We start from the raw sequence: 11,450 nt of genomic DNA on the forward strand, positions 1-11,450 counted from the left end.
TCAGACAACTCTCTTGTAGTTTATTATTATATTATATGGTCAATTTGATCCAACCATTCTTTCAAGAGTAATGAGACTGTGACTCTGTTTCAGGAGTATTGAAATATTCCCAATTTGTTACATTTTGACAGATGTCTCTCATACTTAGAAGGATTGTTTGCTGTCATGTGTAGATTTTCTCATCCCTGCCTTAATATAGGTGTCATACCACCAATTCACTCCCGCCAATTAAAAAGGTATATGTAAAAGCAACCCTACTCTGACACAAAATAATGCTTTTAATATCATTGACTGTGGCGGATCTAGAAATTTTCATAAGAGGGGGCCCGCTCCAGTCATGCTTCAGTGATTTCCCATATAAACAACCAAATTTTTCCCACAAAAAGGGGGGGGGGCTGGCCACCTGAAAAACCATCTAAATCCGCCTCTGATTAATTACTTAATTTAACCAAGGAGGTTATATTAGATATAACCTCCTTGATTTAACTAACAAATTTACAGAAATGTTACTTTATTGTAGAGAAACATATTTAGACCATTTTGAGCCAAAATTTACTTGTCTATGAGTTTGCATTAAAAGTTGAGGATTAATATGCCCAATACTATACTAATTCAAGATTTCAAGAAATCCAAAGGTTAATTTTAGTAGTGATTGACTTCTGAAGTGCTGTTCTTTCTTACCAGACATTAAACATGGCATGTAAAAAGGTGATACATGTTCAATTCAGGATATACCTGGTTTCTATGAAGTTAAACTTGAGGTAAAATATACAGAAAGCTGTGAATATTGCAAGATTTGGTTAAATAGATAGGGATTTTGAAACGCTGGTCTGACGCCTATATTTCCCAGATTTTGATTTACCAAGGCACGTCATTTAAAAAAATAACAGACCCGGATGTCACTAGCAGTTACTGTCGCAGAAATTTACGTGCTTTTTCCTTAGTTCATGTTGGTTCATGATTGTTCTTATTAAAATTTGAATTTTATAGTTTATCCAAGTTGTCTAATTACATACTCTTCTTTAACACGATTTTATCCTATAAAAAAAAATTAAACAATAAAAAGAAGACGTTGCTTTCTTTGTGTTAAAATACCCATATATATTATTTATATGAAACCCATGATTGGCTGGCATGTTTTTTTATACGACCGCAATAAATATTTCGATCATACATTGGTATCATGTCGTCATTGTCAGTGTTGTGCGAAGACATTTGGTTTCAGAACAATAATTTTAGTAAAAGTAAATAGAAATCTATGAAATTTAAACACAAGGTTTATAACCACAATAGGAAGATTGGCCTGATTGGGATTGATTTTGGAGGTCATGGTCCCAACAGTTTAGGAATTACAGGTAAAAAAGGGGCCCAAATAAGATTTTTTTTAGTTTCCAGACAATAACTTGTGGAACGGTGTATGGATCAACTCATCTTGGTATTTATCATGCTGTCAAATCTAAATATGGTGTGAAGGATTGTGTACCTTGTAGAATTCAGACAGCTAAAAAGACGGTGTATGGCATAATGCCCTCGTGGGAGCCGAGCTCCATGGATTGAATGGACTTGACCCCAACATTTGATGCACCTGGTGAAAATTCATCCATAACCATGGTTCTGTCGAGCGTGACTCGATGATTTGCCATCAGACAATTGGCCGTAATGCAGCGTGGTTCAAATAGTTGGTTTGTGTAAATTTTTGATTAAACAGAACAGTATGAGTATGGCTTAGGGAGCTACCATTTGATTTTTATGGGAGGGCTAGGATGAAAAATTTTGTCCTACATTTTTTTTTAGCTGTAATCTATGTCCTGCCTTTTTATTTTTCACTCTGTTCCGTCCTGCCTTTTTTTTTTTTAGTTTATCCTGACTTTTTTTACCTAAATTGTGGTCCTGACTTTTTTTTTTTGCAAGTGTCTCATCCTGCCTTTTTTTTTTACTCAAAACTCCTGTCCTGCCTATTTTTTTCAAATTTCATCCTAGCCCCCCCCCCCCCCCCCCCCCATAAAAATCAAATGGTAGCTCCCTTACCATCACCACATAATTTACCACCTTGAAAAATTGAGTGGAAAATATTGTTCTTCATATTGTATCGATCTACTTAAAACAAAAGTAAAATCTAAGTCATCCCTAATATTTTTAAATGTCAATATGATATCACTCAAGGAAAATCCCACTATGTCTGGGATAGCTGTCACGGGAACAGAGCCTTTTACTTCAACTATGGCCAGACTGTATAAAAGCAAAATTCGTGTGTGGAACATACCTTACAGCATGACAGAGCTAAGTTTGACAGATCTGGTGGAACTAATTCAGCATGTTAATTATGTGGCAAAGGAAGCGAGGACATTAAACATTTCCTTATATGTTTTGAAAAATTGAGAGACATACAAGATCATTTCCTAAATATGCTAGTAAAGTTATATGACGGTGTTGATGTGGAAGTGTATAATGAAATATTATCATCTGACGATTTGCAACTCAAAGTTATTATTGACTGTTCATCCATGGAATTCCTAGATCACTCCACCCAGAGACATATAAATAATATATATGTCTCTGTTCCACCATCTCTATAATTGAATGCATACCTATTTGCTATAGACTGCATCAGAGAAGAGCCTTGCTACTTCAAGTAACCTTGTTATCTTCATTATACAATTGACAATAATCTTGAAACCATTAAATTGTGAACAATTCCATTTGGAAAACTTTTGTGAACTTTGCAAGCAGAAGTGTGGATAGCTAGTAGAGGAGTCATATGCCCCACAATGATAGTAGAAGGGCATTATGTTTTCTGGTCTGTGGGTATGTTCGTATCTTCGTCCATCTGTCCCGCTTAAGGTTAAACATTTAGTCAAGGTAGTTTTTGGTGAATTTGAAGTCAGAACAACTTGAAACTTAGTACACATGTTCCCCATGATATGATCTTTCTAACTTTAATGCCAAATAAGAGTTTTTATCCCAATTTCATAGTCCATTGAACATAGAAAATGATAGTGTGAGTGGGGCATCCGTGTACTATGGACACATTCTTGTTGGTCATTAATTGTATACTAGTAATATAAAGTTAACGTTGAAATCCGGAATGAATTATATATATATAGTTAAGATGTGAATGAGCCCCTGTATATATCAAATCCCAAGCTACACCGTTTGGTGGCGTGCCTGATAGAGGCGGAATTTACAAAATAGGTAAAGGTAACAGGTAACAGATCTCTCTGAAATTATACCACAAGTTTCCATACCACAAAGGGATGGTAAGGATAGCTTGGGGAGGGTTATGGCTCGATCAAGCCGTTTAGAAATTGGGGACAAAAAAGGGGGAAAACAAGGGTTTTCAAAGACAATTACTTGAGTACAATATATAATATAAAAGAAGTGTGAGGGAGGTATTTCAAACATCACATTTGAATTCCTTTACTTACAACAAGGGAAAAAAAGGGGGGTGTATTGGCCAAAAGCAGAAAAATGGATTATAAATTCAAATCATATTTCCAATTTTAAGTTCTTTGACTACAGTTATTCTGTGTCCAATATTTAATTACCAACCAAATTCAGACCTGTATCAAGCGATAATAGTGTGTCCAATTAGATGCTCTTACTGTTCAGGGTTGGACCTCTGCGGTCGTATCCAGCTGAGCTTGACGAAGCAATTTATTGTATCTTGTTCAACTGGTACCAACGTTAACTACTTACTAGAACAACTGCAATCATTGCGAACTGGTACCAATGCAGACTCACCATTAAAAATATACATTGATATATATGCAAGGATTTGTATAGTTTAGATATACAAATCCTTGATATATGCGTTGCTTTTGAAAACTTTGATGAAATATTAATTAATTTGCCTTAATAATCAATTCATTAAATAAACATACATGTAAATGTTCAATTATACGAATGTTTAATGTTTGTTCTTTCAAATCTTTAAAAAAAATTGAAGCACCTTCTTCTTCTTCTTCTCTGGATCTTTACACCCTTTATAGGGTAACCATACTTTCGTATGTCGACCAGTTCCATCACCATAAAAAAATAAATAAAGAATAAATTAACAATCGTAACACAACAACATTATATAATCAATTTACTTTTTTTATCTTTTAAGTCTTTATGTGTAAACTGTTTTTACAAGGGAGGTTTACAAGTTTTATTTTAACTTTTACATGGGAAGTTTACAGTTTTTAAGACTTTTTACATGCCAAGTTAGAATTTTTTATGATTTTTACTTTGAGTAGTTTTTTTTTTTTTGTTTTTTTGGTCTACTGATAATTTAATGTGATAACATTTACAGATTAGATCACATAATTCACCAAATGAAAAAGACAAGATTTGTGGTCTGTTACCTTAAGGAATTCGCCTTTATATCTTTAAAGTTAATTTGACACTAATTTATTCACTGTATATTATGAGAGCAAATAGAAAGATGATGTTTTTACAACTATTTACAGTTAATTCACAGAATATTTATGAACTGAAACTTAAGATTTAATAAGAAGGATTATACTGTTTAGAATAGTATTTAAAAGTAGACTAATTTTTAAAATATTTGTTTAATTATACATTGCTGCCCCTCCCATCCTTGCACCCACTCTCAGACAGCCCTTTTCTTTGATTGGTCTTTCATCACCAGTTGATATCGTGCATTGTGTATAAGGAACACTAGTCTTCTTGATTGGAATTTTATTTTAGACATCAGGTCAGATGTGACTCTGTATATCTTTTGTATTTTTGTAAATGTTCATTAATACTTGAATTGTCATTTCACATGTGAGATCTTTTTCACGCACATTCCCATTTGTGGTTAGTAGGTTCTTAATTGTTTGTAGTATTGGATCTCGCAGGTAATTCCACGCTTTACATTCTATAAGCAAATGTTCTAATGTCTCTTTATAGTCGCAGGCTATACAATGATCTTCAGTTCCTTCTTTGTATATCATATCTCAAAGGTTGTAGTATATAAGTTCCAGTTAATAGTTTGATCTTGGTAGATACTCTCTTGCTGTCTCTTGGAGATTGGTACTTGATTCGCAAATGATTGGATATGTTTTTCCTGGCATGAATATATCACTGTTGAGGTATCGAAGGCCGGTATAGAGCTTAGCTAGAGATGTTATTCGCTCAATCCAGTAGGCATTGATACCTTTTTTAGTTCTATTTAACAGTTCATCCTTTTTCATCTGAATATCTAGCCACTCACTTGCATTTCCTAGATCGTATTTTAGCATGATTGTTTATACTTCAATAAACCAATTACTGTTACTATTCATTGACTTGATGCACAATTGCCTCCTTGCTATATAGTTGTTTTTCTAAACTTTCGTTGGGTTGGGTACATACATTTATGAAGAGGGTCATAACCTTTTTAAAGTGTATTTGTGCTTCTACTGGTAGTATTCCCGTCAAGATGTTAATTGTAGGATCTGGTGTATTAGTTGGTAGTGACATCAGTTGCTTGAGCATTTTCTTTTGAAATTTTTCCAATTTTTCTAGATCCAGAGATCGTGGTGTTATTAGATCCATTCCATATAATAACACCGACAAGATGTAGATTTTAAACAGGTGTATTATAGTTTCCATATTCAGTCCACTTTCACCATGGAAACCACTGCCAAGTAGAACATAAGCACTTCTTGACTTTTTTATATTCTCCTCAATATTTGCTATGATATTTTGCTTCAAAGAGTTCGTTCGGATTATTCCTAAATGCATAGTTGAGTCAACTCTTGGCATAATATCTTCATTCAATGTATATTCTTCCAGCAGCGTTTCTTTCTTTGTTGGCCTTGGTTTGATGTTAATAGCGACGCTTTTTTTTTTGCTGTAGTTTATATCCTTCCATGCCGGCAAATGTGTTTGCCATATTGATTTGTACTTGCATATCGGTTGTCTTTTTGCTCATGAGTGCGACTTCATCTGCACATGCGCTAGTATTGCAGAGTATATTTCCAATTCTACATCCTAAATTTGATGTTTCCAGCATGTTAAGTAGAGGATTGATGTAAAGCTTGTATAGATCCGTACTTAGGATCCCTCCCTGGCGTACCCCTTGTAGTACATTAAATAGCTCGGAAGTTTTGCCATTCCATATTTAACTGCACTTGTTGCATTTGTGTGCATACTCTGAATGATTGTCCAGTGTTTATCAATTCCAGCATGATAGAGCCGCTTCATAAGATAGGAATGTATAACTTCATCAAAGACTGATTTTGCGTCCAGCAGTACAATTAAGTTCATATTCTTGATTGTTATTTTTGGCTTCACGGTATATTTCTTCAACCGGTAAGGCTGCATTTGCTGGTCCTGAGCCTGCTGTAAATCCGCGTTGAGTTACATTTTGTGTTATAAGTACTGCTGGGTTGATCCTTACTTTTACAATTGTTTCTATCACTTTAATACAGGTAATACAGTGATTCCTCTGTAATTAGTTGCTATGTTTTTCTCGCCTTTGTTCTTAAACACGGGGGTGAGTAATCCCTCCTTTAGCATGTCTGGCACCTTGCCTTCTTTGAATATTTTGTTGATGAGGTTCAGTAGCATCATTTCCAAATGTTTTCCTGCATGCAATATATGTTCGACAGTGATTCCATAGATATCAGCTGATTTTCCTTTATTAATTGATTTGATGGCCTTTTGTAGTTCTTCTAGTGTGGCCGGTGGTATATTCTTATCGTTCACCATCTCTGTAATTAATCCTATTTCATATTCTACTTCCTGGTGATATTGTCTATTCTCTAAGACTGTAGATTCCTCTGGAGTTTCGTAGTTTCTAAAGTGCTGTTTGAAGCCTTCCATAACATTTTGCTCACCAGATATACATATGTCTCCTACATGCAAATCCATGATAGTAGTACCTCTGGTCTTTCTATTGCTTTTTACAAGTTGATGGAATAGTTTTTGTATCCGTTGTTCTTGTTTCCATTATGCGTTGTTTCTCAGTATCTTTGACTTTAGCATTTTCAATTCGCACCTCTCGCCTAAATTCCTTTTTAGTTCTCAATCTTTGTTGGTATATATTATTTTCAGGGTCCTTTATTTTTCCTTGCTTGACCCACTGCGCATAATATTTACGCATCTCATCTAGGGCTAACTTTATATATGAAGACCATACATTCAGTTTAGGTTTTGCGTTGTACCTAGGCTTGTTTGAGGCACACGTAGCGGCATCATCATTTAGAAATCCATGCACCTGCTCTAAGACGGCTGTAGCTTGTTCTAATGTATCTAGCGGTATGTTCAGTATAGAATCTGACTGTTCATTTGTCATGGCTACATATTAAAAGGTCAATATCAACATTATCCCATTTGACAGCTCGGTTTGTACAGTCCTTAGTTAGATTTTTGCAATCAGCATCATTCGAAATTCCATATAATATTTTCATTTTTATAGGATGATGGTCGAACATGTTGTTCATAATGCTGTTCAACACTTGCTTGTGTGTTGGCTTGATTTTTCCAAGTTTATGTAGGAAGTAGTCCAATTCTGAGCATTCTTCTCCATTGACCTTTACGAATGTCTTTCCTTCATTGTCGTATTTAAACCAAGTCTCTTTCACAAATTTTTCCAGATATTCCTTCCTCTTATTTATTTTATCGATGTTTCCTAAGTCTTCGTTTAGATCTCCTCCAATTATTATATAATGTGTATCTTGATATGTTAGCACTATTTCATTAAGTTGATCTATAGTGTCTTTAAATTCCTCATAATGTTCTCGACTTCCAGTTGATGGCAAATAAATAGATATTAATATCAGATTGTTATTATCTTTTCCTAAGATTTCCACGCATTGTATACGCTCTCTTCCGTCATCTAATGTTTTTAAGTAGTACCCAATTTCATTTAACATATTATAGCTACTCCTCCATATCCTCTTGACAAATATATCGGTGGGAGTGGATCATACTTATCCACACCTTTAGCGGCATAGTTCACATTTGCATCGATTTTTTTTATCAGATATAATTGTCCTTCAAATAGCCAATGTTCTTGAATATAAAGTACACAGTCATTTTGTCTAATCAGATCCCTAACCGTTGCACTGCATGATTTAATACTTTAACAGTTGAATGATACTATTTGCAGTGTAGTATTTGAGGCTTCTGTTGGTTGTGCTACCTGATCTGCCATTGGAGGCTTTGTTGGCCTAAAAAATGCGGTGATTTGGAATCAACGGGTTGGCAACTAAGACTTGTTGATTGTGATTAGTTGACTCTATGTCAGAAACATCGGTTCTAGCACTATTGTTTCTGCTTTGATCGTTACACCTCCGGTCTTGTACCGTAACATGTTTTCTATTATTTGGTTGAATGTACTGAGGCCTGTTGATTGATGTTAATTTTTGCGGTAATGACGGTATGTAGGGTCTTTCCTGTGGTGCAGTATTATGTACGATTGGCATCTTGGTTATGACGATAGGTGTCATTTGTCCTGTATTCTGGTGAGATTTATATATAGGCGGCGGAAAGTTGTACCGAACAGTATCGTTGTTGTTGGTAGCATGAGGGCCTAAGACTATCATCTATGGCCTTCATTTACATTATATCCTGATGTCATTATGTGGCACCCTGGTTTTAAGCTTGTAGACTTTATTCTTGGCGGGAAGTTCATATTTACTTGTGCTACGCCGTTGTTATGTTTGTTTGCAACACTGTCACAGTTTTCACAATTACTAGTACGTTTGTTTCCTTAGATTTTGGTTAACTGCCTTAGCGCTTAAAATCAAATCAAAGAGTATGTAAACGCAAAAATGAGAGTTTTAATTATTTTTTTTTTAATTTGATTTCATAAAAAATATTTTGCCATAAAAAAAATATATGTTTATTTCGAAATCCTTTATAGAAATTTGTATGTTCGATACATACTTCCACAACGAGTGGTAAAAGTAAGAAGATATGGTAACAATTCTATGACTTCTTTTTCGTGTTTTTCAGTAATGAAAATGGTACGTCTACGAAATTTGATTTGTTACTGCAAACCAAATCAACTGAGAATAAAAAATACGCATAAAGAAACCACCATGGCAATACCACTAAGAAAAAGCGAAAATAACACGTTATAAATTTCATTTCCGAAGCGCCTTTCTAATTTTTCTCTATCAGGAACGCTAAAAGTCAAATATTTGATAGCCAACAATGTGTAAAAACAGAAACAGTTGGAGAGCTATATGACCAAAAAGGATCTTAAAAATAGCCAAAGGTCTACTTTTCATGAGGGAGTTGAAACTTTAGTTTCTTAAATGGATGTCTACGAGAAAACCATGCAAAATCAAAAAAAAATTATGAAAGGGGTTGTGGAATTTTCAGCTGATTTTGGGTTCCTAGTAAAGTATTAAGTACATCTAATAGTTCTATGGTTAAAAAATGACAATTTATCTCAAATTATGTGAATACAGGGCAATTCTAGTTTAGTACCAAATTTGCTGGAAAATGTTGTTGAAAATGGACATTTTTGGTTTTTTTTTATTGAATAGTTCAAAGTATTATATGACAAAAAAATTTGTTTGGCCTTAAAATTCAGACTTTCTACTAAAATAAACTGTAATTTGGATCTTATTTCAACCTTATTTTTGTTTTTATTTCTATTGACATAATTGTGTTTTTTTTTAAATTTGAATTCAGCCTGTACTGAAAATGTCCATAAAACCTCAAAAGTCACTCAAATTGAAAAAATATTTTGTTAAACGTTATGGTTCACTACAAACTAGTATTCCTTAACGGGATTTTGGTTGCAAATTGATATAAGCTTATTTGAATAAAAGATGAAAAACTGAAAAAATAGCTTAAATTATCTCCCTTTGTAAAACTCTTCACAATAAAAGGTAGATTTAGTGTCAATAACAGAAGGAGGGAAATCAACAAATGTGCAGAAGGATAGGAAATAATGGTATTTTTGATGAATATGGTGTAGCCAAAAGCTTATTTTTATTGAAAAAGTGTAACAAAGACATAGCAAACCATGTGGCAAAGACATTCCTAATGCCACTGGGACAAGTCTGATCCTGATCAGATAGTCTAGACATGACTCAGACTCACATTTTAAAATGCATATGCTGCAAACATGGACAGGAGTTAGATTGCAGTAGACAAGAAGACAAAATGAGTTGCTGCCATCCCTTTCATGACCCTTTCAAATCTAGCAACGGAAATTCCAAAGCAAAACTTTCAGTTTCAGTTGGTTCTGGTAAGTTTGTTAATAATTTTTTTTTGGTTAGAAAACGCAATTTGACACCATAAAAAGACCTACTGTAGAAACATCACATCAACACATAAATATAGGAAGAGTACATAGACCATTTCTCTTTAGGGAAAAAAAAGGGGGGGGGGGTAATTCACATAATTTTCTTGAAGCAAACACTGATACAATTTTCATTGACATACATTTATAATGATTTAAAATTCTTCTGAAACTAAAAGATTTATGTGTTTGCCTTCTAAATTTTAATAGAAAAACTTTTTCTCTCTCAGTCTCTCAAGAACTCTATAATAATCATGATAAAATATATATTCTATTACAAAGCCCTCTGGTATCAGGTCAGTTCACCCTGAGTTTGTTTGCCAAATAGAGTTGACTCCATTAACTCTGTTTTTTTCTCCTAATTTGAAAATAATGGTTGCTTCAAAGTCATTTTTTTAAAATACAACCCATTGAAATAGAAAACATTCAGTAGATAGATATAGGAAGATATGGTATGAGTGCCAATGAGACAACTATCCATCCAAATGACAATTTATAAAAGTAAACCATTAAAGGTCAATGTACGGCCTTCAACACAGAGCCTTGGCTCACACGGAACAACAAGCTATTAACATGATAAAGGACCACTAAATTAAAAGTGTAAAACCCTTCGAACAGGAAAATCAATGGTCTAATCTATATAAAAAAAAAGGAGAAAGAGAAACACGTATAAATTACATAAACATACGAAAACTACTGTACATTTATGCCAACTAAAAAGTATGTTTGTTTACCGCACTACCCTTACCTACCTTTATTTTTATCCCTGCCCTAAAGATTTTTGTGACAGGTTTTGATTAAGCACTGTTAAAGTCACAATATACCTCCCAAAGAGTTTTGAATTTCCTGTCTTTATTCATTCCTTTACCAGTACTACATGTACATTGTACAATGCAGCTAGATTGATACAATATATGGTTCTCAAACTCAAAAGAATGTTTTACAGACTATGAGCTGGGTTTTTTTCTCTCTAAAAATTGCTTACTGTGAGACTTTTGCTTTACATTTCCTTAGTGTAGGTCATGTATCACAGTTATAAACATGGAAAGAGAACTTGTACAAGTCTTTACTTCTATCGTTAATAAAATAGAATCTGAATAGAATATGCTTACAAATGTATTCCAAATTAAAGGGCCCAGAAGGGGCACATGCGATTATAACATTACAGATTACTCAGATAAAACAAATTCAAAATAACAATACTGAAGAAATGAAT

Source organism: Mytilus edulis, chromosome 1, assembly GCF_963676685.1.
Source record: "Mytilus edulis chromosome 1, xbMytEdul2.2, whole genome shotgun sequence".
Lineage (NCBI taxonomy): Eukaryota > Metazoa > Mollusca > Bivalvia > Mytilida > Mytilidae > Mytilus > Mytilus edulis.